Raw genomic sequence first — 25,650 nt, 5'->3', positions numbered from 1 at the left:
GGCCGGGTTTTTAGTCATCATATTTCTCTAGACAGACAGATTCTAAATGTTCAAGGCGGTTTCAGCTCTCTAAAGACAATCACCTAAGAGTTTATCTGGCAAACCTCACGTTTCTGAAACTCAGACAAGCTTTTACGGCCATGCATTTCAAAACAATGCCAATGGCTATGCTTGATGGCCGATATCTCCAAACTCCTCTTGTGCAAAGGAGTGCCAAAGACTGAAGATTTGCCTCATTATTTATTGTACTGCCCACTGTACAATAATTTCACATTAAGAAATGATCACACTTCTTGGAACCATACTAGCTAATTTGCATTTTGAATTTTTTTATTGTCAAGATATATCTGATTCAGATACTTTCGTGACTCATGAAGTCTCACTCTTTGCCATGGTAGCTTTATGAATATGTGCAAAAACTATTTCAGATAATGCCGCTGACTGCTATGGCGATGCTTCGACTTGGTAATGAATATTTCATCTCATGGTTCTGAAGTTTGTATTGCTATATCTCTGGTTTGTTTTATTTTATCCATATTATATTTCTATGCAACTGCCTTGGCTAAAGCAATAAAGGATTATGATGATGCTAGTGTATTTTGCTCCTATTATTTTCAGCTTCATTAAAGTTAATCATTAAGGTTTATTTTTACATCTAATTTCAGCAGAACATGTAGCATCTAATACCAGCCTTTAAGATCATGAATGAACCAGATCTTAATCATGAGAATTATTTTTGGCTATGATTCTTTAAAAAGTTTTAATGTGTTTTCCCCTGTGGGGTCTATAAGAGTCACCTTTATGTTTCAAGTAACTATTTAACTCAAAGAGATTTTTAAAAACGAGAAATCAAAATTAAGTCATTTACAATTAGATCTGGGAGTTGGCTTCCTCTGTCATTACAAATGATACAAAGCAGATCTACTATACTGAAAAATTACACCCCAGCTAATGAAGACTGTATCTTTCCCTGCCCAAGGAAAACATGTCAAAAATATTTCTATTACTCTTTTTTACTGAAATACCATCTGCCTGGAACTTCCAACCATGGCCAACACAATAGATTACTTCATTATATCATAAGATTTCTTAATAAAAGACTTCATCAAGAACCAATCACCAAACATACACACCCAAAAGTTGCATCTCTGAAGAAAATACAATGGGTTGGTAGTCGTGGGGTGGGGGCGGGATCTGGTGTTTCACTGAACTTCAGAGATCATTCCAAGAAACCAAACCAAATAATTTTCATTTTCAGCTCCTACAGTACCTCACATTACTTCAGCAGGATTAATCTATCTCTGAAAGGTGCTTAGTTTAAATAAACTCATCTGTACCTAATTACCTCCCAGATGAGAATTCCTCTCCACCTATGAAGTCTTGGCTGAGGACAAACATAAAAGTCCTCCAGCAATCTTACTGCTTTCCCTAGTTATCTCAAGGAGTCAGCAAAGAAATATGGGAGACATGCTACAGGCTATCTAAAAACCCACCCAAGACAACGTTATGAAGAGGCGGACCATCCCATGTGGAAGTTTAGATACTCAGTTATAAATTACACCGATTAGGGACTGACACATTTCTGAAAATATCTCCTCATTGGTGGGTATTATGGTCAGATTGTTAGATTCTGCCACGACAAAATACTTTAGAAGGATAGCAATATAAAATTTCACCTGTACACTGTATTGTTTGATCCTAAGAAACACCAGCCAGTTTTCTTTGTGAGCTTGCAAACAGATGTTAAACTATAATGTTAAATATATAAGTAATAGAAAATGCCTCTTCTACCAGGTGTCCTTTCCCCATTCTTAAATATCAAGGGGGAAAACAGCAAAAGATCAGACAGCATTTTGGTTTTATTAACCAAGATAAAAGTATATTTGCAACATAATCCTATCACCTTTAGCATGAATGTAGGAAGAGCAAGTAATGTAATAAAGAAAAAATCCCCTCATTTTGCTAAATATGAAACAAATAAGATCACAAGAGCATCTCACATAGACACAATGCCACACTGGCCACACACTGCTACTTGGAAGCAGCATTGCACCACTTGCATGAAAAGCTATGCCAGCCAGCCAGCCAGTTAGCAACAGCTATGTGGTACAACTCCAACAGTGGGCAGAGAAGCAAAGGGAAAGACCAGATTAGCCAGCATCTTCTCCAACACATCTTGTACCAGTGCAGGACTATGCACAGATAATGAAAAAGATTGCCAGACTGCAACCTGAAGAGCAAGCAGTAATGTCCAAAAGCACCACTTTTAGGCAACGGAGGTGCAATTCTCTTCAGCTACGTTTTCATCCACCCTCTTACTGAAGAAGCAAATGGATCTACATGGTTGCACTATTGCAGGCAGGAGATAAGAGCACATACAAGGATTCGGGCAGGGAAAGCCACTACTACTACTTTGTCTATGCTTTTGCAACGCTTTTAATGGTAAACACTCATTCTCTAGCCTAAAATGCCTTGCAACCTTAAGAACAAGATAGATATGCAAAACCACTCCAGTTTAGTTTCAAATACAAACAGTTGCGCACCACTATTACATGCTTCACTTTAAGTGGCGCAGCGGGGAAATGCTTCTCTAACAAGCAGAAGGTTGCCGGTTCGAATCCCTGCAGCAATATAAGAAGATGCCAAAAGGCATCATCTCATACTGCAGGGGAGGAGGCAATGGTAAACCCCTCCTGTATTCTACCAAAAGAAAACCACAGGGCTTTGTGGGCGCCAGGAATCGAAATCAACTTGATGGCATACTTATTATCATGCACCATTTCTCTCTTCACAGGCAGGCTTCCATCTATATTTAGGAGCTCCATGTAGATTCATGAAGAAAACCAAAGCCCACTCTGAACAACAGTGTACTGGAAAGGTACAGTGTACAGTGTACTGGAGAAGTCTGAGGATCGCCATCTGAGGATCGCCAGCTTCAAGCCCACATGTCCTCAGCAATGTCCACTACAGAAGGGAAAGGAGGGAGGTAGAGGTTGAGGACCCTCCTCATCTGCTCCTGATTGGCTGGCTACACACTAAAGCTTAGCATACCCCTCCTCTCAACCTGATTGACAGGCTTCAGAAAATTAGCACTGAGTACTTCCTTTGAAATTAATAGGACATGTAAACTTGTCCCTTTCATTGCAGTAAGACTGCTTATGAGTAACTTCATATGGATTAGAGTTGTTGACTGGAGTAGCTTGTCTCCCTAACTGTAACACCTGAATTACATGTTTTTGTATGTATGTATACACACACACACACACACAAAATTCTAACTTTTAAATTTTTGTGTACATAAACACACAAATGTAAGTGTTTCAGTTAGGGCGACAAACTTCTCCAATCAATAACTCTCATCCATGTCCTTCAGTGAGTACGCATATCGGGGCGGAGCCACCATTGGGAGAACGGGTTCAAAGAACCCAGGCTGCGCCCTATCAGGGGCTGCATCTCGCGGCCCCGACACACACCCCGCATCTGACGTCAGACGCGGGGGTGCTGGTTTAGCTCCCAAGCGGGGGCCACGCAGCCCCCATTCAGGAGTTAAATGGCCGCTGTGTTCGCGGCGCAGCCAGGAGCAGCTCTTCCCTGCCTTTAAGGTAACGCAGCGCCAGTACAAGTTAAATGGCTGGTGCTGCGTTCGTGGTGTGGCCAGGAGTGGCTCTTCCCTACAGAGAAGAGCTGCCCCTGGCTGCGCTACAAATGCAGTGCCTGCCTGACTAGCTCCTGAAGGGGCCGTGCGGTTAAATGACCGGCACTGTGAATGCAGCGCCGGCCTGCCTCCCAACTCCTGAATGGAGCTGCTGGGCTCCATTCGGGAGCCAGACCACGCCCCCTGCATCTGACGTCAGGTGCAGGGGGCGGGGTCGCCGCCGTGGCCACACACGGGCCACTGGCGGTCAGGCTCCACACATGACTCGTATTGAAAGTAACGGGACAAGTTCACTTCAGTAAGACTACTTGTGAGTAATGTTATCTGGATGTAAGCCAGGGACTGAAGTAGTGTACACATAACAAACCTTACTGAAGTAAATGAGACAACTTTTGTCCCATTCATTTCAACTCATGAGTAACTTAGTCTGGATGTAAGCCATGATGAGAGTTGATGGTCTCATAACTCTAACATTTGTGTGTGTGTGTGTGTGTGTGTGTTTGTGTATGTGTGTGTACGCACACAGACAATCTCTATGAGTTACCCAAGCTGAAGATTTGTGACAGAAGAGGTATAGTTGTTTTAAAAGGCTGGAAACTCCTGTTTTAGATCGGCAGACAGACAGACACAGACAACAGCAGCAGCACTTATAGCAGCTATGAATACTGGAGCACCAGAAGACCCAAAGTGATGCTTTCAGAATAAACTCACCACAGGGTTGGCAAGAAGAGCTAAACTAGATGTGACAAAAGGAAACCCATATAGAGAAAACCAACATAAGCAAACCCAGCACTCCCTTGCTATGCAAATGTTCAAGTTACACATTTACTCAGAAGCAGGTTTCACTGAGCTTGGGGGGATTTCCTCATCAGCAGGTGTGTTTAGGATTGCAGAGTTAGTGATTCAACAGGGGCAAAAGAACTGGATAAAAAAAGAATATAAGTAAAGCTTCTAAAAAATTGCTCCTGTCCTAGTGCTAAGATTCATGGTGCACCCTAAATACACATCTGATAGTGTATTTAACAGCAGAAATGGAACATTTTGAACACAATTACAGACCTATATGCCTTTCTCCCTTTATTTAACCATTTAACCTAATTCCCTAGGTTTAACCTAATCATTTAACCTAATTCCCATTCTAATAATTCAAGCACTTTCCTATTCACACGACACAGTTTATGATTGTTCTTACCCTGCCATGCCTCTTCGTGGTCATCCCTTATTTTACATAAAACAAAACAACAGATCCAATCCATTCCTTATTTTAAGCACCTTATTACACCTCCACCCTTGAACTTCTCTCTGTGCTGAGAAGACCTCACAAAATCCTCAGTAACAGGTTCAGCTCATTTTCTGCATTGAAATCTGATCTCTGCCATTAGCTATGGGCAGCTCAGGAGTCACAGGAACAGTGTTTTCATAGTGAATGGCAGGGAAACAAAACACACAGCCCCTTATTTCAGCAGGAAGCAGAGAATTCCCTTCTTCTTTAAAGAAAACAAGATCCCATGTACAAGCCATTTCATGTGGTCTGAACAGGAGACTCTCACTGTAAAAACACTGCGAAAACATCATGTCTCATTACACTTGAAGTTGCTCACCTGAGACTAGAGGGAATGACTTGCTTTGGACACCACAGGGGCTCATTTCTGCAATTTCCAGACAAAATGAGAATGTAAATGTGAAGGAAAGCCTGTAAGCATTCACTTCTGGGAGGCAACACAAGAATGTGCAGGAGCTCAAAACAGTGAGCAAGAAAGCTAAACATATGTATCAAGTGGAGTTTCAACACCTGCCCAGTGCAATCATGCTGCTAAATGCAGGTAATCAACTTCCAAGGCAGAAACAAGTGCAATTTCAAATAATTCATTTTAGCCTCAATGCCATTTGCAACTTTATCTGGGAAGGGAGGTTGATAGTTACACTACCACTTGTGTTTTTATATAAGAAGTTCGGCAAACTCTGAAATACCTAGATATTAGTCTGAACTGTTGAAGCAAACTGCTGTCTCTAGCTGAAGGTCAACAGCAATCATAACATGTAAACATATAACTAATGTTAAGTCTTATTTTATCCGTGTACATTCATATAGCAATTAGTGGGAAAATCCTGATTAATTTTCTTAAAAACCTTCACAGACACCTGGAAACAGAACTGGTATTTGTGATTAAATTTATTCAAAAAATAATCTACTAGAATTGAGGTGACTTCCTGTAGTGTTTAAGTGACTTACTTTTGAGGTTTTTCAGACTATATTTTATGTGATATTGTTAACTGTATTCAGAAAATTGTTATGCTCGACTTCACAGCTTCAACTCTGACTTTCCAGGAATTCAGGGTGGAGATTTGATAGATAGACCTACACACACACACACCCCACCTATATAATTCTTCAATTGTACTTCATATCAAATATTAGTATTTCTTTAAGGCTACAAAAATAAATGTTTGTACTTTTTTGTACCTTTCTGAGAGCAGATGCAATGAATTGCTTAGTGAAATCACAGAGCTAGTGGTAATTTGCTAATTATATATCATGTGGTAATAATTTTTGTGTAGTTTCCAGACAACAGATCAGCAGACTTGATTATGTATCTGGATATCTGTGTGTTATCACATTTTTAAAATTGCTGTTCACAATGTATGTGATTTCCATAGTTGGTGTAGTGTATACATATGATCAAATCTGTGAACTTATATATGAACTTACTGATATAGATTTCATTTTTATATATATATATATATATATATATATATATATATATATATATATATATATAACTTAGTGATATATATGAATTTAAGGATGTATATTTTATTTCCAGATGGAACACAATATTTTCATATTAGATAATTAAAATATTTAAAACAGAAAAATTGATAGGAAAGAACATTTATTCTTGTCTATGAACTTTTAGCAACATAAGAAATGCACCCTGCTCATTCTGTTAATATACAACCCAACAAATCCATCTCTGTACTTTTATATGCCAATGATGCAGTAATTCTGTCTCAGATATCTGTTCGTCCGAGGATAATATTACGTGCTCTTGCCATTTATTGTAATGATGCACTTCTGACCATTAGTTACCAAAAGACCAAAGTAATAGTCTTTGCAAGGAGACCAGTTTAAGGACAGGTGGCAAATGAATGGGAACAACTTAGAGCAGGTAGCATGGCTCCACTTCACAGGTTCCTAGAAGGGGCAAACTATCTGTCACGGAGAACACACAGAGGAGTGTTACTGCTATTGGATTATTACATACTATTGGAGGACGTCATATTCCTTCAGGCAGCAAGGCATTTGTGGCAAAAGTTGTATTGCAATCGTTATATGGCACACAATTGTGTGCTTGTCATAACTATGACCCCCTTGAAGTTGCTCAATCCAAAATTTTTGAGAGCTCAGCAATCTTTTCAGTTTCATGCCGCATTTTCCAGTGCATCTTTGTATTTGAAATTGGGCTTAATTACAATTGAGACCCAGGCTTAGCTTTAGGTCTTTAACTTTTGGCTAAAATTAATACTTTTTCCAGTTGGTTTGGCCCCATTAACTCTAGTAAATGCTTTTTAAGCATTTGGAGGTTGTTCTTCTTGGGGGAAAACTTTTAACATATGAGTTTACTTCCTGCTTAATATCTTTAGGTTATCATTAAGCTAAAATTACCAATGTGTATGCAATACAGTGACACACCAGCGTGGTGTGGTGGTTAGAGTGCTGGACTAGGACCGGGGAGACCCGAGTTCAAATCCCCATTCAGCCATGATACTAGCTGGGTGACTCTGGGCCAGTCACTTCTCTCTCAGCCTAACCTACTTCACAGGGCTGTTGTGAGGAGAAACCTAAATATGTAGTACACCGCTCTGGGCTCCTTGCAGGAAGAGCGGGATATAAGAGCTGGGTGACTCTGGGCCAGTCACTTATCTCTCGGCCTAACATACTTCACAGGGTTGTTGTGAAGGGAAACTCAAGTATGTAGTACACCGCTCTGGGCTCCTTGGAGGAAGAGCAGGATATAAATGTAATAGATGATAATAATAATTATTATTATTAATAATAATATAGATGCATCATAACAACAACAACAACAACAACGCACAGTATGAGATACCGAGCTGCAAAAAGATGCAGTTTGGCCCCCATCTACTCTAGCCTTGGGGACTCTAGGCTCAGATTTACTCCAGCTGGACACTTCTTTTACCTTAAAGTCCTGATTCATCGGTGGGGGGGGGGTAACACTGGCACGTTTTAATGCCTTACCATCAGCTTTTCTTGAGGGAAGATATTGGAATATTCCATTTAATAAGTGTATCTGTCCTTGTGATATGGGTGAAGAGGAAACTGGAATATGTTCTTTTGTATGGTTCTTATTACTGAGACATTCAGTCTACTTTTATTACACCCATTTTAGTTAAAATGTCACATAGGTATGATGAATTTTATTTATTTATTCTATCAGATCAGAAACCATCTATTTCTGATAGAGTTGCTCATTTTGCTCTGAGGCTTGCACCACCCAACATACTTTGACTAAAATGTCCCCTGATAACTGAGCTAAGAGGCACCTTTTAAAAGTGGTTATTCTCTTTACTTAGCAGCGGGAGAGCAACTGGCCCTATACATCCGCAGCAAAGCATCCCTTCAGCAGCTGTTGCTAGTGTCTATCTTATGTTTCTTTGTAGACTGTGAGTCCTTTGGGGACAGGGAGCCTATTTATTTATTTAGATGTTAACTGCTTTGTAAGTTGAAACGCATCATCTCATACTGTGTGGGAGATGGAAATGGTAAACCCCTCCTGTATTCTACCAAAGAAAACCACATGGCTCTGTGGTCACCAGGAGTCAACACCGACTTGACGGCACAACTATCTTTAAACCACTTTGGACATTTTTGTTTGAAAAGTGGGATATAAATATTCGTTATCATAATTTGAATGGCTGAGCACTGTTTGTATAATGATTATTGATTATGCTAATGATTATGTGTGATAGTTCTGTAGTCTTTATTTACGACTATACTGTGTGTTTTTGTATATCGTATGCATTTTCTACTCTTCTATGACCATAATAAATCATTCATTCATTCAACCCAATGCATCAAACCGTGGTACTTCCTATATAATCATTTTGTTGAATCACCAGAGCATCACCTAGTGTGGGCCTAGGGAGAAATATTACTGTCAGAAAGAATGCCATAATATTGATCATTAGGGCACCTTCTACTCAGTAATCTGAGATCTAATTTTCCATTTGTAATGCTAGTGACTAGTGACACCCCCATGATGGAAAACGCAAATTGCCTAGTGCTTCAGATGAGAAAGGCTGTACGCTAGAGAGAGAAGGAGAGGAAGTGAGGAGTACTAGGGAAGCTGGTCAAGAGATGGGATGGCTATGAAATGAGACACAATAGGAAGCTGACTTCTACCAAATCAGACCATTGGTCCATCTAGCTCAGCACTGTCTATACAGACTGGCAGCAGCTTCTCCAAGGTTGCAGGCAGGAATCCTTCTCAGCCCTATCTTGGTGATAGAGGGAGGGAACTTGGAACCTTTAGCTCTTCCCAGCGCTGCTCCATCTCCTGAGGGGAATATCTTCCAGTGCTCACATGTGGTCTCCCATTCATATGCAACCAGAGCTGACCCTGCTTAGCTAAGGGAACAAGTCATGTTTGCTACCACAAGACCAGCTCTCCTCTCTCCACTGTTCTAAGCCACATCCTGGATATGCCAGGGCGGGAACTTGGAACCTAGATGCTCTTCTCAGAGTGGCTCCATCCCCTAAAGGAAATATCTTACAGTGCTCTCACGTTTAGTCTCTCATTCATATGAAACCACGGCGGACCCTGCTTAACTAATGAGACAATTCATGCTTGCTACCACAAGACCAGCTCTCATCCTAGGTAATGGGCTGAAAAGCAGCACACTGAAGAAACAGTCTTCAGTAGCCTGAAGTTTTCAAAAGGAAAAACCAAGGGGCAAGAATGTGGCATGTTATGAAGTCTTGGTAAAAAACATTTTAAAACTGTATTGCTTTAAAGGAATACTGGGGCAAGAATGCGGCTTGTTATGAAGTCTTGGTAGAACACATTTTACAACTGTATTGCTTTAAAGGAAAATTACTACTAAGCATTTGTTCTGATACAGATTTGCAAATGATCCAAGTCTCACCCCATCCCCATCCCTCAACCATTTCAAAAATAAATCTCAGACCTGAAATATGTGAAATAATAATACAGGAAATGGCTCTTCTGGGTACGTACAAAGTGCATTTTCCTCACTTCTATGTTAATAACACATTTGAGGCCTCTGTTTTTAAGATATCAATTTACAGGAAAGTTAGTCAAACCACATGCTGCTCTGTGTAGAAGCCAGCTAAGTTTCTGGCAAAGAACAAAATAAACTTTGCTATAGTCAACAAGGAGAGCAATACAAATCCAGCTTCAGATTCAGAACCTGCTTGCATCTTCTTCATTGGTCAATAGTACATTAAATGAAGGGAAATATGAAACAGGTTATCACTGCTTATATGTCAATTATCACAGGGTCACCCACTAATTGGCTAGACCACTGGAACAAGCTTGCTCCTTACTTAGGCAGAATATTGTCTGCACATTTCCCCTCAAATATCTAGAACTACAAGATCTGAATACTTGCAAAGACACCTAGAAATACAGGCCTGCTAAAGTCTCAAATACGTACGATGTAGCACGCTTAGAATCCACACAAAACTCTATATGGCAACGCTAAATAATTGTCCCAAACTGATGCAGATGAAAGGTTGAAGGAAATACAGCTTCCCCATGTAACCAAATGCAACTAAGGCTGCACTCTTAAACACATTAAGTGAGCCCACTGAATTGCTTTCAATGTGTGACTTGCTTTCAAGTAAACATGCAAAGGATTACATTCTTAGTACTGTGAAAGCCACCTTAAGTGGCGCAGGGGTGAAATGCTTGACTAACAAGCAGAAGGTTGCCAGTTTGAATCCCCACTTCTACTATATTGGGCAGCAGTGATATGGGAAGGTGCTGAAAGGCATCATCTCATACTGCATGGGAGGAGGCAATGGTAAACCCCTCCTGTATTCTACCAAAGAACACCACAGGGCTCTGTAGGCGCCAGGAATGGAAATCGACTTGACGACACATTTTGTCTTTACTGTGTTATGAAAAGAGATTAGTTTTCCATGTTCTTTCTTCATTTTACATTAAGACTGAAATATCTTATAGGGAGAATGACAGTAACTACATGACCTGCCTAGACTTTAAATTATGACAGAAGACATATTTGCAATACATTTATACAGAAAATTGGGGGCGAGACGAATTAAGATACTTAATTATATGTTTATGGTATAGTAGTGTCTGACTAGAAAACAGAGCACAACATTAATAAGGGAGAGAAGTTTGATGGCTCATCATTTCCAATTGCTTATCCAAGATGTGCCTTTTAAAGTAATCCAATTCATTTTCCTGGCTAAATATTTTGAAGGCGAATATGTCTTCTCTCTAACACTCTTCATAGTCCTGGTATTGGAGTGCTTTCCCCCACTCCATATAGCCTATGTAAACCTTTACAAACCATCAAACTATACTCTCTCCAAACATGAAGCTAATTACATTAGGTAATTCGTTGAAAGGAGCTGGTAAAATAATTTAATTCTTCTAACTAAATTAAAAAGCTTTTGAAGTTTGCTTTACTGTATTTCTTGCCAAGATTCAAAAATGACTTTTGCTGATTTATGTTATTTTAAAGATATGCTTAAAAGCTATTCTTATCTTAAACAAATAGATAAAGCTTCAAACCAAATACTGTGTGCCAAGAGCAGTTGCAAGCCTGAAATGGCTAATACTAAAGTACTTAATATTTATTTATTTGATTCTTTCGCTTGCACTCTTATTTATTTATTTATTTGATTGATTGATATACTGCCCTTCCAAAAACGGCTCAGGGTGGTTTACATCAAAATAAAAACAAAACAATTGAAATCAATACTAAATCAATTAAACAATTAAAATCATTTAAACATATAAATCATTAACATTAAAATAATTTAAAACCAACATAAAAAATGTAAAACCATAAATCTAATTAAAAGCCTGGGTGAATAAATGTGTCTTCAGCGCCTTTTTAAAAGTTGCCAGAGATAGAGAGGCTCTTATTTCAACAGGGAGCACATTCCAAAGTTCAGGGGCAGCAACAGAGAAGGCCCATTTCCGAGTAATGAACCCTGAGAGGGAATGCAGTGCTTCCAGAAGCATGGAGGGGGCAGAGCAAGTTTCCACATCAACAATCAATGCAATATGCCAATCTAAAATCAAGAGCTTATCTTGTATTAAACCGATAATAATAGATAAGATCACATTAGTGAAAATAGAGTTCAGAGTGGTAATAAAGATGGCCTTCAGTATTTGCAAGTTTCCATTTTCACCTATAGGCACAAATATAGAAACAATGAATAATGAAAACTTACCTTATGGGAATCTAGAGGTTAGGTTCCTAACCCCCCCAAAGTCCCTCCCCCCAAAACAAGGAAGGCAGAAATAAGAGGAGAAAAGAACTGTACTTTATTCTTCAGATTTCCAGCAATGCCCCCCAAGCCCCTAAAATAGTCAAATATTTGCCAAAAATAATTAAGAGCCACAAAATGACTCTCTGCTGTAAAATAGTAGCTACAAATGACAACAGATGTAATTTCCAGGTAATTTCTGGACACAGAACCACGGACAGGCAAAATGTGCCTATTTTTCTACCTGTAGATAAAGAATCTGGGGCCACCTGTCCAGATAACTGATCTTAGCAATAAGGTCAAGAAGCAATAAAGTAATTATTAAAAACACTGAAAGTCAACATCTCTAAATGCTAATTCTATGGCAATATGCTGCTTGATTGTCTATATGCATCTGCTTCCAGGTAGATATAGTTTTCCAACAGCCATACTTCAACGTTTCATAATGCCATATTCCTGTGCAGAGTCAGCACAAAGCCTTTTGCTGTAATCAGAGACGTCATATTTCCAGAAATGTTGAAAGAATTGGGGTGAAATCTGGTTTCTCTTTTGTCCTTTTCCTGAAAAAATGAGCACTTTGAGGATGAAATACAGGTGAAACTCGGAAAATTATAATATCGTGCAAAAGTCCATTAATTTCAGTAATAGAAATTAAAAGGTGAAACTGATATATGAGACAGACGCATTACATGCAAAGCGAGATACGTCAAGCCTTAATTTGTTATAATTTTGATGATCATGGCGTACACCTCATGAAAACCCCAAATCCACAATCCCAGAAAATTAGAATATTACATGGAACCAAGAAGACAAGGATTGACGAATAGAACAATATCGGACCTCTGAAAAGTATAAGCATGCATATGTATTCAGTACTTGGTTTTATTTTAGTTATTTATTTATTTTTACATTTTTATACCGCCTTTCGTTAAAAGAAAACCCCAAGGCGGTTTACAAAAAAAAAAACATACAATAAAAGCAGTAAAAACATCAAGCTAAAAACATACATAAAAACAAGACAGCAGATAAAAAACACACAAGAACATCAGTAAAAAACGATTATGTAAAAGCCTGGGTAAAAAGCCAAGTCTTTAAAAGCTTTCTAAAAGCTGTGATGGAGTCCGAGGAACGAATGGCCACCGGGAGAGCATTCCAGAGTCTAGGAGCAGCAACAGAGAAGGCCCTGTCCCGAGTGCACGACAGCCGGGCCTCCCTCATTGTCGGCACCCGGAGCAGGGCCCCCTCAGATGTCCTAGTCAAGCGGGCAGCAACCCTTGGGAGCAGGCGGTCCCTCAAATACCCCGGGCCCAAACCGTTTAGGGCTTTAAAGGTCAAAACCAGCACCTTGAATTGGACCCGGAAACAAACCGGCAGCCAGTGCAGCTCTTTCAAAATGGGGGTGATATGTTCCCAGCGGGCAGCTCCGGATAAAACCCTCGCTGCCGCATTTTGCACTAGCTGCAGTTTCCGGATATTCTTCAAGGGCAGCCCCACGTAGAGTGCGTTACAGTAATCCAGCCGCAACATGACTAAGGCGTGGGTAACCATGGCCAGATCTGCCTTCTCAAGAAAGGGACGCAGCTGGCGCACCAGCCGAAGCCGTGCAAAGGCACCCCTGGCCACCACCTCCACCTGAGCTTCCAAAAGCAGAGCCGGGTCCAGTAGTACCCCCAAGCTGCATACTTGCTCCTTCAAGGGGAGTGCAACCCCATCCAGAACCGGTAAAATCTCCTCATCCCGATTGGATCTCCTACTGACCAACAGCACCTCCGTCTTATCCGGATTCAATTTCAGTTTATTAGCCCACATCCACCCCATCACGGCCTCCAGCCCCCGATTCAGGACATCCACCGCCTCCCTAGGATCAGATGACAAGGAGAGATAGAGCTGAGTGTCATCCGCATATTGCTGACAACTCAGTACAAAACTCCGGATGACCTCTCCCAACAGCTTCATGTAGATGTTAAACAGCATGGGGGACAAGACCAAACCCTGCGGGACCCCACAGGCCAACGGCCACGGGGCCGAGCAGTAGTCCCCCAGCACCAGCTTCTGGACCCTCCCCTCAAGAAAGGACCTGAACCACTGCAACGCAGTGCCTCCGATCCCCATACTTGAGAGGCGGCCCAGAAGGATACCATGGTCGATGGTATCGAAGGCTGCCGAGAGGTCCAGCAGAACCAACAGGGTCGCACTCCCCCTGTCTAGTTCCCGGCATAGGTCATCCACTAGAGCGACCAAGGCAATCTCAGTCCCATACCCGGGGCGGAAGCCAGATTGAAAAGGGTCCAGATAATCCGTATCATCCAAGACCCTCTGCAGCTGGGACGCCACCACACGCTCCATCACCTTGCCCAGAAAGGGAAGGTTAGATACAGGTCTATAGATGTCCAGGTTGGAGGGATCAAGGGAGGGCTTTTTAAATAGAGGTCTTACCACCGCCACCTTGAGGCACGATGGCATCCTGCCCTCCCTCAACGAAGCATTAACGATCACCTCCAGCCATCTACCTGTCCCCTCCCTGGCAGCTTTTATTAGCCATGAAGGGCAAGGGTCAAGAGCGCACGAAGTCGCCCGCACACTGCCTAGGATCTTGTCCACATGCTCAGGCTGCACCAACCGAAAAGAATCCAACACAACGGGACCAGATGGTACCAAAGGCACGGTACCAGATGGTACCAAAGGCACCAGATGGTACCAAAGGAACTGCCAAAACTCTGGAGTCCAGGTCAGCACGGATGCAAGCGACTTTATCTGCAAAGCGACAGGCAAACCGATCACAAAGAGCCGTAGATGACTCCTCCCCTATTGTCCAGGGGGATGTGTGGAGCAAAGTTTTCACCACACGAAACAGCTCTGTTTGCCTGCACTGAGCAGACGCAATGGAGGCGGAGAAAAAGCATTTCTTCGCCGCCCCCACCGTCACGGCATAGTCCCTAAAATGGGCTCTAGCCCGTGTTCGATCGGATTCGTGACGACTCTTCCTCCAGCGTCGTTCCAGCCGTCGTCCGAGTTGCTTCATCGCCCTAAGCTCTGAGGAAAACCAAGGAGCAGAACGGGCTCTACCAAGCCGGAGAGGGCGCTTGGGGGCAACCGTGTCAACAGCCCGGGCCATCTCTCCATTCCAGAGATCAACCAAGGCCTCGACAGGGTTTGGGCCCCTTTTGCAGCAATTACTGCCTCAATGCGGCGTGGCATGGATGCTATCAGCCTTTGGCACTGATGAGGTATTATGGAAGACCAGGATGCTTCATTAGCGGCCTTCAGCAATTCTGCATTGTTTGGTCTCATGTCTCTCATCCTTCTCTTGGCAATGCCCCATAGATTCTCTATGGGGTCAGGTCAGGCGAGTTTGCTGGCCAATCAAGCACAGTACACTGTATACTTTTCACAGGTCCGATATTGTTCTATTCTTCAATCCTTGTCTTCTTGGTTCTATGTAATATTCTAATTTTCTGAGATTGTGGATTTGGGGTTTTCATGAGGTGTACGCCATGATCATCACAATTATAACAAATTAAGGCTTGACATCTCGCTTTGCATGTAATGCGTCTGTCTCATATATCCGTTTCACCTTTTAATTTGCATTACTGAAATTAATGGACTTTTGCACGATATTCTAATTTTCCAAGTTTCACCTGTATATGCAATGCTGCTTGTATTACATTTAGACTTACATTACAGTTTACAAGACACAAAATGAACTATATACAGTATAGTTACTGCATGAGATTTTTTCTTTTTGAAAATTAAACTAAGATATTGATGTAAATCGCCCTGAGCCATTTTTGTAAGGTCGATACATAAACTGAATAAACAAACAAATATTTACTTTTAAATGTCATAAACATACTAAACAATAATTACAAATATATGTAGTGCGAGAAATAGACCAGGCCCATTTTATTTTATTTGAATATAGGAGCCAGCCCAAACATTTAGGAACCAGATTTATTTTTCAGCCAAACATTGTTTTCCCTCTCTCCTCCATCTCTGTTTTGAAAGGGGTAGCTGGGAGAACCCCCAATTAAGTTCTCCTTCCCCACACCAGCCCCTTTCTACCCCTTTCATTTCTCACTCTCCCCACCCCCTAATCTTTGGTTGTAAAAGTAAATTATAAAGTATGCACTAGATGAAGTGGATTTGAAAGATTTCACAGAAAATGCTTGGTGATGAAAGGGCTAAGAAAGATTTACCTGTGAAATGTGCTCCTGGACAATGAAAACTTCTATTTTTGAATTAGACCAAACAACTGTTGACAAAATTAATTTTAAATATATATTTTACAAGAGTCAATAAAAGTACAGAGAGAGAGAAAAGCAGCACAGTCCTAGGCATCTTTACTTAGGAGTAAGATATAGCATTCAAAGGGACTTACCCATAAAATAAGGCTGCAAACTTAAACCTTGCTCTCCTGTGCCAACTTCCCCTCCCCACCAATTAATGTTAATTTACTCTGTGTCAGGAGGGGCGGAGATGGAGAAGCTCACTGCCCAAGCAGGGTGGTGTGTATCCTCCTATTCCTTGGGCGCAGCCTGTTGAACAGGCAAGAGATTGGCCAGATGCAGCAGAGACAGGAGGCTGCACCTTCACGATGGACAAATGGAATAATAGTACACAAATGGACAGTTGTGTGTGGGGGGGGGGGGCTCAGTACTTCCCCTTTCCTGATATCACCTTTTTGTTCTGTGGATGGAGCTGAGCCCCTTCTGACTGAAGCCAATCCAGCACCTCCCTTCTTCCCTCCCCTCGCTCTGTCCCTGCAGAAGATTAGTCTGCTCTATGTAGCCATTGCCTTCATTATGAGGTTTTTTCCCTAGGTGCAATGATAATATTTCTAGGCACAATTGCAGCATGATGACCAAATTTGTAAAACCTTGAGATATACTACCTGCAAGCTGCTGCATCTGGACTTGTCTGATATTTTGCCAACTGAAAATTAGGAAGGCAGAGATGAAAAGAAATAAAATAAGATCAACATCAAAAGGTAACTTTTATTATATGAAATTGAAGTCTTCCTGCAGTCAGCATTAGCTCAACTATAAACAGGAGAAACTCTTTACTTCTCTTTCTTTCTCTCTCGTTAAACCCCCCCCCCCATTTTTCCAAAATCTCCAATTTGTCTGTCTCTCCACTTGCGGGGGAAGGATGGGGAAATCCCATTTTCCCACCAAATGTTTCCAGTCCCCGCCTCCCCACCCACCCGCCACACTTCTCAACTCAAGCCATATACTGAGGCAGGTTCATACTAGGTGGCTTACAGCAATAGTTGTGTGAATGGAGGGAAGACAAGAAGACAGACAGTTCAGGAGAGCAGTGATGATAGGTGAATACAACCCACAGGACCTAGCAGCTGTTCTTAAAAATAGAAAAGACTCTTCACTTCGCTTATGGGATGAAATGCTTGACCAGCCTTTATCTGGATGGTGAGGAGGGGAAATTCTAATTGCTGGTGTATATATTCAAAGGTAGGTAGGTAAATAAAGATAGATAGCAGTTAGGGGTTTCAATTTTTTGAAAATAGATGTAGCTTCCCATGAATCTTCTGCAATCAGTGGCTGACATCCAGATTAAGTTATTCAGTAGTACCACTCAAGAGTTTCTCTAAAGAACTACTGAATTTCAGCAGGATTTCTGTCAGGTCAGGATGTCAGCAATGTCTTTTTGATAGACTATCATGCTCTTCAGGTATGAAATAACCCCACTTTCGAAAAGTATCTTTATAAGGCAGAAGAGACTGTAATTCCCAGCAGTCATTGCTTAGGAGTATCCAGGATGCAAGGATAAACTTCAGAAGTAAGTCAAGACCTCCCCTGACCACATCAGTTTGAACACAAACACTTAACAGCAGAGATGAACTGCAGACCTTTTACCATGAATCTAAGTCATCCTGGCCTTTCCAAGTCAAGGAAAGTTTAATATTTTCTGTGGACTGCCAAGTAATGCCTCCCAGAAAACCACACACACTTCAACATAATAAGCAGCCTCTGCACAGCATCTTTTCTTTGAGACTGAATTACACACCTCACCCACCGGCAGGGTGGTCCATTCGCGAAAATGCTGAAGTCTTTTTGGCAGTGCAGCCAGTGTGGTTGAGTGCCTGGTGTGTAGATAAACATTAGGAATTCAACAGCAACTCAAGCCCTGAATAGCCAGAAGCTGAAAATTCTGGCTGAAAAGTGAGCAAAGATAAACAAACAGCCTCCTTTTTCCTACTTTTTGCAGAACATTTGTACAACTCCTCTGCCCATCCTATTGCCCATATCTCAATTTATAGACATCCAGAGATAGGTCTTATCTTGAGCATGAAGTGGGATTGCAATCCAATAGTCAGAGAAAAGCCATGCGATCAAATCAGGCATCCAGCTTATACATCCACACAGAAAGTTACTTATCTTTGTTGTGCCCATTCACTGACACTCCTACCCTCATTATCTGACAGCTATGTAGGTGATATGAGAAATATGTGAGGTACATTTCAATTCTATGAGGATATGTGCCCTGATTAAAAAGCTTCCACAGGTAACACATTTGCTACAGAAGACTAAGAACAGCTCTGCTGGATCAGAACAAGGACCCAGTATCCTGTTTTCAACATTGGGCAGCCAGAGATGCCTCTCAAAAGCTCACAAACAGAGCATGAAAGCATCTGCCCTCCAAAAGATACTCCATCTGAACCTATTTGTTTATTTGATTTATATCACATTGTATCTCATGGGTGCTTTACAGCTTTCCCCACTAAATATTAGCAGACCCCAAGGGGGTCACAAACTTTTTTTTTTTTAATGGGGAGAGGGGAACTCATTGTTTTAAGAAATCTAGGCAAACTCAAGGAGTGTGTTGCTCGTTGCTATATCAGGATATCAGAAGTCCTATTCAATGATGTTGAACACTTGTACAACAAATGTACACAGGTACAGATCTGTACACAGGTACAGTGATTTATACATGATGTGGGACACAGATACAGGAGTACACTTTTGAGAAACCTGTACCCTGTTTCATATTTAAAATGAAAGTCTGATCTGGTTGTGCTGTCGAGTCAGTGTCACTCCTGGCAATCACAGAGCCATGTGGTTTTCTTGGTAGAATACACGACTGGTTTACCATTGCCTTCTCCCACACAGTATGATGCCTTTCAGCATCTTCCTATATCACTGCTGCCCAATATAGTTCTGGTAAACTTAGTAGCGGAGATTTGAACCAGCAACCTGTTGCTCCCTAGGCAAGTTACTTCCCCGCTGCGCTATTAGGTACAATCATTCACACATAAACAGTGTACAGACAATTGTACATTTGTACAAAATAATTTCTGGATCGGAATCGTGTGTTGTTCTTTTGTTGCTGCAGTTATGTGAGCAACTTATGTGGAGGAAACATATGCCTGACCTTTATCTTCCAGAGTAAGGGGAAGTCCTTGAGGTTACCAGGATGACAGCAAACGGAGAGCAAACATTAGCTATCATGGCTAATGACAGATCTATCTGCCATGAGTGCGTCTATTTTTCCCCTTTAAGAACCTGAAGCATAAGTGGTTCCATTGACAGATCCAGTCACACAATATGTTTGAACGGGTTGTCACTTGGGGGATTACCTCTGGTACCATCTCTGGGAAAATATGCCTGCAGAATGGATTCCAAGTCATTCAGTTATAGATGCTTTCACCTGAGGGGATCGGTGATGAAGTCTGAGTTTGAAACCACATAAGAAAAACACTCATAATTACACCCACTCCAAACCCCAAAAGGTTTTATGGCCGAACCCTATGCATGTATATGAGGAGAAGTTCTGCTGAATTCAACGGGGCTAATTCTGAAGTACATGTGGAAAGGATTGCAGCCTAAATCTGGGAACAAGGACAACATATTCCAACCACCATCACCAAAGTCTGGATGCCAACCTCTCTGGGAGCATAATAATAAGGCCTGGGAAGAACCATTTAAGACTAAAACGATCCCCTTTTCGTCGACTTGGTTTCTGTATTCCACAACCTGTTTAACTGAGGATCAAGCTTATTTTTTTTTTAAAAAAAAATCAACCAAGTGGAACCAAGTAGTCAGACAGTCACTTTAGGAACATAGGCCCAATCCTTTGAGATCCCCAAAGGCAAAACACATGACACTTATAAAATCAAAGCCATGTAATTAAAAAGATAGAGACAAATGCTATCTTTGATTTTTATGCCAAAGAAAGCACACAAAAACAGCTACCTTAGCACTATTCTGGCTATCGCATCATGCTGTTTGGCTGAAAGATCAATATTGTCACACAGGGCTTTGAAGATCTAGGGTGACAACAATCCTTTATTTTAATCACCTTTAAAGTTTTATAAATATTGCATCAACCACATGGAATAGTCCTCAGCTCTCCTAAGGCAGACACAGCTGCAGGAAACCACATTTCGTTCATATAGCCAATCAAAGTCAGAATGAAAGCCAAGGGTACCACATCCTTTTGTGGTAAAATGCTCCTTGAGATGGACCAGGACTTCCCTGTACCACACACACTTTGTGGAATAAGCTCTCTGTAGGTCATTATACCATCATATTGGCTGGCTGATCCCCAGCCCAGTCCATTGCCATGGTTAAACTAATTCTCTCAGTAGGGAGAGAAAAGAGGTTGAGAAATCTGGATGGGTTGTTAAATAAAAGATGTTGCTTCCGTCTCTAAAGGTACTTACTTTGTTGCTACTTCCATCAATAGAGAAAAACTGTATGAATGTCTTTTCATGATATTTATAGAAAAGCAGGTTAAACAGTCCACCAGTTCATGCAGGTTTTGGAAAAGCAGCAGCTTTTCCTACAGAAAGTTGTTGTTTTTTTAAAAGGGTTCAGTATGAACAAGTAGGTACAAATGCCAATAATCTCAACACACTTAGTCCAATCCTATGCAAGTTTACTCAGAAGCAAGTCCTACTGAGTTCAGGAGGGTGTAACTCCTATGTCTTTAAGGTTGCAGCCATAGCCGTTTGCTTTCCTGTCACAATATCAAAACTCTAACACAGGTTTTCAACACTTGATAATAAGATGAAAATTAAGTTAGGGATTCAAGTATAAAATAATTGTAAACTTTTGTAAGCTTCACAGCCTTTCCTACTTTGCAAAAGCAGTTAGCAGAAGGTAGAATATCAGGTTCCATACTGAAAGACGGCAGTGGTGAACAATTCTCAGCTCCTCTTCCAGTGTGTGGGGGGGGGAGGGGCGTGTTTTAGTGTTTCCAGAAGCATGCCTTACATGCATGACTTTGCATGCACCATTCTTGGCATTATGCTTACAGTAAAATTGGTTCCTGATGAGAAAAGTGCATGTTCTAAGTCACTATATGGAGAGCGATCACATTTTCTAAATGGGAATGCCTCTGTTCATATAAGCTGACTAGCAGACGTAAATTCATAATACAGATTCTGTTAAGGCATCCTAAAAGTGATTCATAATGATGCCGAGGATCTCCAGGGCCATCAAGACCTTCATGCTTACAGAAATATTTGCAATACTTAAACAACTCCTGACAGATGTTTACCCAGTTTCTGCTTTAAAACATCCAGAAGAAGGTTTCACAATTCCCCATGGCAACTGGTCTTAGTTACTTGCTTACTTAAATCTAGGAAGTCAACTTGACCTGCTATGATGTCACAGAAGCCTGAATGGAGAATACAGGAAGCTACAGACACGAGAGTGAAATGAAGAGTGCCTAGACAAAAAGGAATAAAAGAAGAAGGGATGGGGAGAGAAAGAGGTGGAAGAGACAAAGCCCCGGTTAGGATGGTATATCTGACCAGCCCCACTGATCCATGTGGGAAGCAGTATGAGTGCGCAAATCTGCTACACACTCAGTATACCATCTCACTGCCACATAACTGTATGGGAGACAGAACATTCAAACCGCATCCCCTCGTCATGCTATTAAATACTACTTATAAACTTATAAACTACTTATAAATACTACTTACAAACTGATTGAGGAAGAAACATGTATGTCCACACTTTCCCCATGTGATTCAGTGCACCAGTTAGAGGTATCGTCTGACCCTGCCGAAGGTGTTGAAAGAAGTGAGACTGAGGGGGAAATATTGAAAAAGCAAAGGGTAGAAGCAGCTTGAAACCTGATTGACTCTCTCATATCTTCCGACTCCTAGTATTCCCAAGAGTTGAGAGAAACATTCACCTTGATGGTTTTCAGACTCTCTTCTACCTTTTACTCTTTCCAGCTTATTGCTTCCCGCCCCCTGCCCCCACCCGGACAGGAGAGGGGATACACATTAGCTCAGTGGTAGAGCATCTTCTTTGCATGCAGAAAGGCTCAGATTCAATCCCTGGCATCTCCAGGTACAGCTGGGAAAAGACCTCTGCCTGAAACCCTGGAGAGCCATTGCCAGTCAGTGTAGAGAATACAGAGTTAGATGGACCAGCCATCCCACTCTATATTTTACAGCTTTCTATGCTCCACGTTGACATTTCCCCCCAGAACATAATGGGTGGACATGCCTAGTATCCACTAGCTCAAAGACTCAATATTCTGTCTCTTGCCGCATACATCCACAGCAGTGTGGAAGCCATTTACCTGTAATACAAGCCCACCATACTCAGAAATTTGATAGAGGAAATCTGAAGTAGCCTTGAGGTAGAGGGCCAATCACAAGGATTCTGCTCCTATTATTGTTGCCCTGCCTTTCAACCAGTCATCAAGAGTTTGTGAAAAACCTATGTGATTGATTCTGCTGTTATGGTTGCTTCATTCATACACTTACATCTTACTAGTTTGGGATTGCACCATAGGGAAGCAGTTTTCAAAAGCATGTGCATTTGAACTCTCTCAGCAGTTCGGGGTTACAGGACTCCAAGTCAAACTTATCCAATAAACCTGCTTTGAAATTACACGCTTCTCTGTATTTACAGACAGACAGAAAGACACACACACGATTTAAAATACTTCAGTACATAGCAAGAAAACCCACAGAGAACAAAGAAGATTGGGTTATCTTTGAGTGTTATGCATTTTCCCAACGTCAAGTTGTGGTTTCCTAATAAAACATTCGTATTAGCATTAGAAAAACAGAGACATTACAGTCACATGTTTAGGAAGGAAAAGCCAATTTACAACAATCAAAATAATTACTCTTTCATTACAAGTTATTGCAGAGGAATGGTTTGGCTTAGTTTTCTCTGTACTCTGACAAGCACTATATCTCATCCTAACATAACAATGATGGTGCTGTTACATGAGTTTAAGATTGCAGGGTTGTTTGGGCTCTTTACAGCTTAAGAAAGTGTTTTTAGCACATTTTTACTCCTTAACATATCCTGTTGTGGCAGAAGCAGAAAAGTGTTCCATCTTGTACTCTGCATTGCATGTCAAAGTCTATAGGATGAAAGCATTTTCATTTAACAGCATATCTAGTTCAGAAGCCAGGGTTTTACTCAGCGTGCTGATTATGGATTGAGGCTGTTCTCATGCAAAGGCAAACCCGGGCTTGCCCATGCATGAGAACCCATTCATGAGAACCACCGGGATTGTGCCTGACCCTGGCGCCACCTCGACAGCAAACCCACTGAGCCAGCCACCCACTTAAACAGGGTTAAGAGAGCGAGCCTTCTCTTAACCCTGTTTTGCCAATTGTCTGCCAGCCTCAGCTGCTTGTAGCCAAGACTGGGAGACTGTGGGGCTCCTGGCCAACGATTCCCCAAGTTTTGATCTCCCCGCAAACCCCCTTTAGGCTTTTCACACTGCTTGTGTGAAGAGCCTCTTAGATTTCTAACAAAGCACAGGTTTACAGGAGCATAGAAAGCTACCTTGTCCATTGGTCCCATCTAGCTCAGTGTGTCTACAGTGTGACTGTAGTGCAGGGATTCTCAACGTGTGGGTCCCCAGATGTAATTGGACTTCAACTCCCTTAATTCCCAACCAAATGCCACTGGGGCTGGGGATTATGGGAGTTGAAGTCCAGTAACATCTGGGGACCCACACGTTGAGAAACCCTGCTGTAATGTGTCCCAGTGTGACTGGCAATATTTCCCCAAAGCTTCAGGCAGGAGTCTTTACCAGCCCCACCTGGAGATGCCATGGACTGAGCTTGGGGCCTTCTACATGCAAAGCAGATGTTCTACCACTGAGCATCTGGGTTTGCCACCATCTCATCCCCTACTCAGCTGTCACACAATTGTCACTGGAAGCATGCTAGCTCAACTACAAATCTCTCTCTCTTGAAAAGAAGTAGGGAAAGACAATCTTTCAAAACCTACATTTTCCATGAAGCCTTTGGCACAACCCCCTTGTCCCCACACCCTGTTGCAACAAGTCTAAGTACAGTACATGTCTATGAAATAACCACATCTTCTTATCCTGCCTCCACTTCCTCTGTTGTCTCCCTTGTACCTGATTCTAGATTGCAAGTTCCTCAGGGCAGAGACTTATCCCCTCATCTGTTGTAATGTGCCAGGTACAGTACGTGGAAGGCATTGTATTAACAACAGCAAGAATAACATTCATGAATATAAAAAATCTTCGGCAAATTTGCCCACTATTACAATGAATTGATATTTATAAGAACAAAATTGTGAAGTCTTCTAGAGACATCTGTTACCATTCTGCCTGCATGGTGGCAGTTCTACAACAGCAGAGTAAACCACTTTCAAATGTCTCTTTATCATGTCTAATTTAAAACCAATTTAAAGCCTACAAAAATAAAAAAAAATTAAAGAGGACCTGGCAAGAGATCCAAGAGGAGAGCTGGTTTAAAATGTGAAAGAAAAACCCCCAATAACATTTCAGAACTGAAGAAGAGGTGTAAAATCAGACATAACTTAAACAGGACAACATACTACAGAATGACAGAATTTGTTGTTTGCTTATACAAAGGCTTTGGAGCGATTTACACGTGCAGACAAAACCGGGCTAAGGAAGTCCAGTCTGACTTTGCCGGTCAGTGTGAACTGCTGGGAACCACATGGCTCCTGGCGGCAGCATGGTGGCAAACCCGCTTGGGGAGCCAGCCACTTAAGTCTGGGTTTTGAGGGCGAGGGCACCCAGAAACCAGGCTAACTGATCGCATGTTGGTGCTGCACGGCTCCACACAGCACATAGATGCAAGAAGCCTCGCAACTGGCACCGGGAGACATCCCATAATGCACCGCATTAGGATGGTTTCAGGGGCTTCCCAGCCCCAGAAACCTCCTGCTGCAGGGAACCATCTGGACGAACGATCCATTCGCTCAGCAAGGGGAAGAGGATGGTCTGCAGGGGAGGTAAACGTTTCGAGGCTTTCTCCCCTTGCCCCTCTGGAGCCCTTTCTCTGTTCATGAGAAAGGGCTCTTTAAATTTCTCACTAAACCACAGTACTGCAGCAGTAAATGCTAAGCACGGATTAAACGCTCTTAATGCAGTGGTTCTCAACCTTGACTGCAGTCTGCATCCCTTTCATTCTCAAAATATGTTCTTGCACCCCTTACCAAACTATCATGGAAGTAGGACAGTTATTTAAAATAGGACA

General features: G+C 41.8%; 1 protein-coding gene across 6 annotated transcripts in view; it reads right to left on the bottom strand.

Annotated features, from left to right (window-relative positions):
• The window catches only part of SLIT3 (slit guidance ligand 3), a 731,964-nt gene that overhangs the window by 476,196 nt on the left and 230,118 nt on the right, over window positions 1-25,650 (bottom strand). Inside the window, exon 1 of one of the 6 annotated variants that reach the window (XM_053288113.1) lies at window positions 16,543-16,584. The exons of the other annotated variants lie outside the window; for them this stretch is intronic. The gene's annotated coding sequence lies outside the window, so the exon portion shown is untranslated. Of the gene's footprint in view, window positions 1-16,542; window positions 16,585-25,650 lie in introns of those variants that run through there. 6 annotated transcript variants of the gene reach the window in all.

The sequence above is a fragment of the Hemicordylus capensis genome, chromosome 2 (assembly GCF_027244095.1).
Source record: "Hemicordylus capensis ecotype Gifberg chromosome 2, rHemCap1.1.pri, whole genome shotgun sequence".
Classification (NCBI taxonomy): domain Eukaryota; kingdom Metazoa; phylum Chordata; class Lepidosauria; order Squamata; family Cordylidae; genus Hemicordylus; species Hemicordylus capensis.
This window is presented reverse-complemented; position numbering and strand designations above follow the sequence as displayed.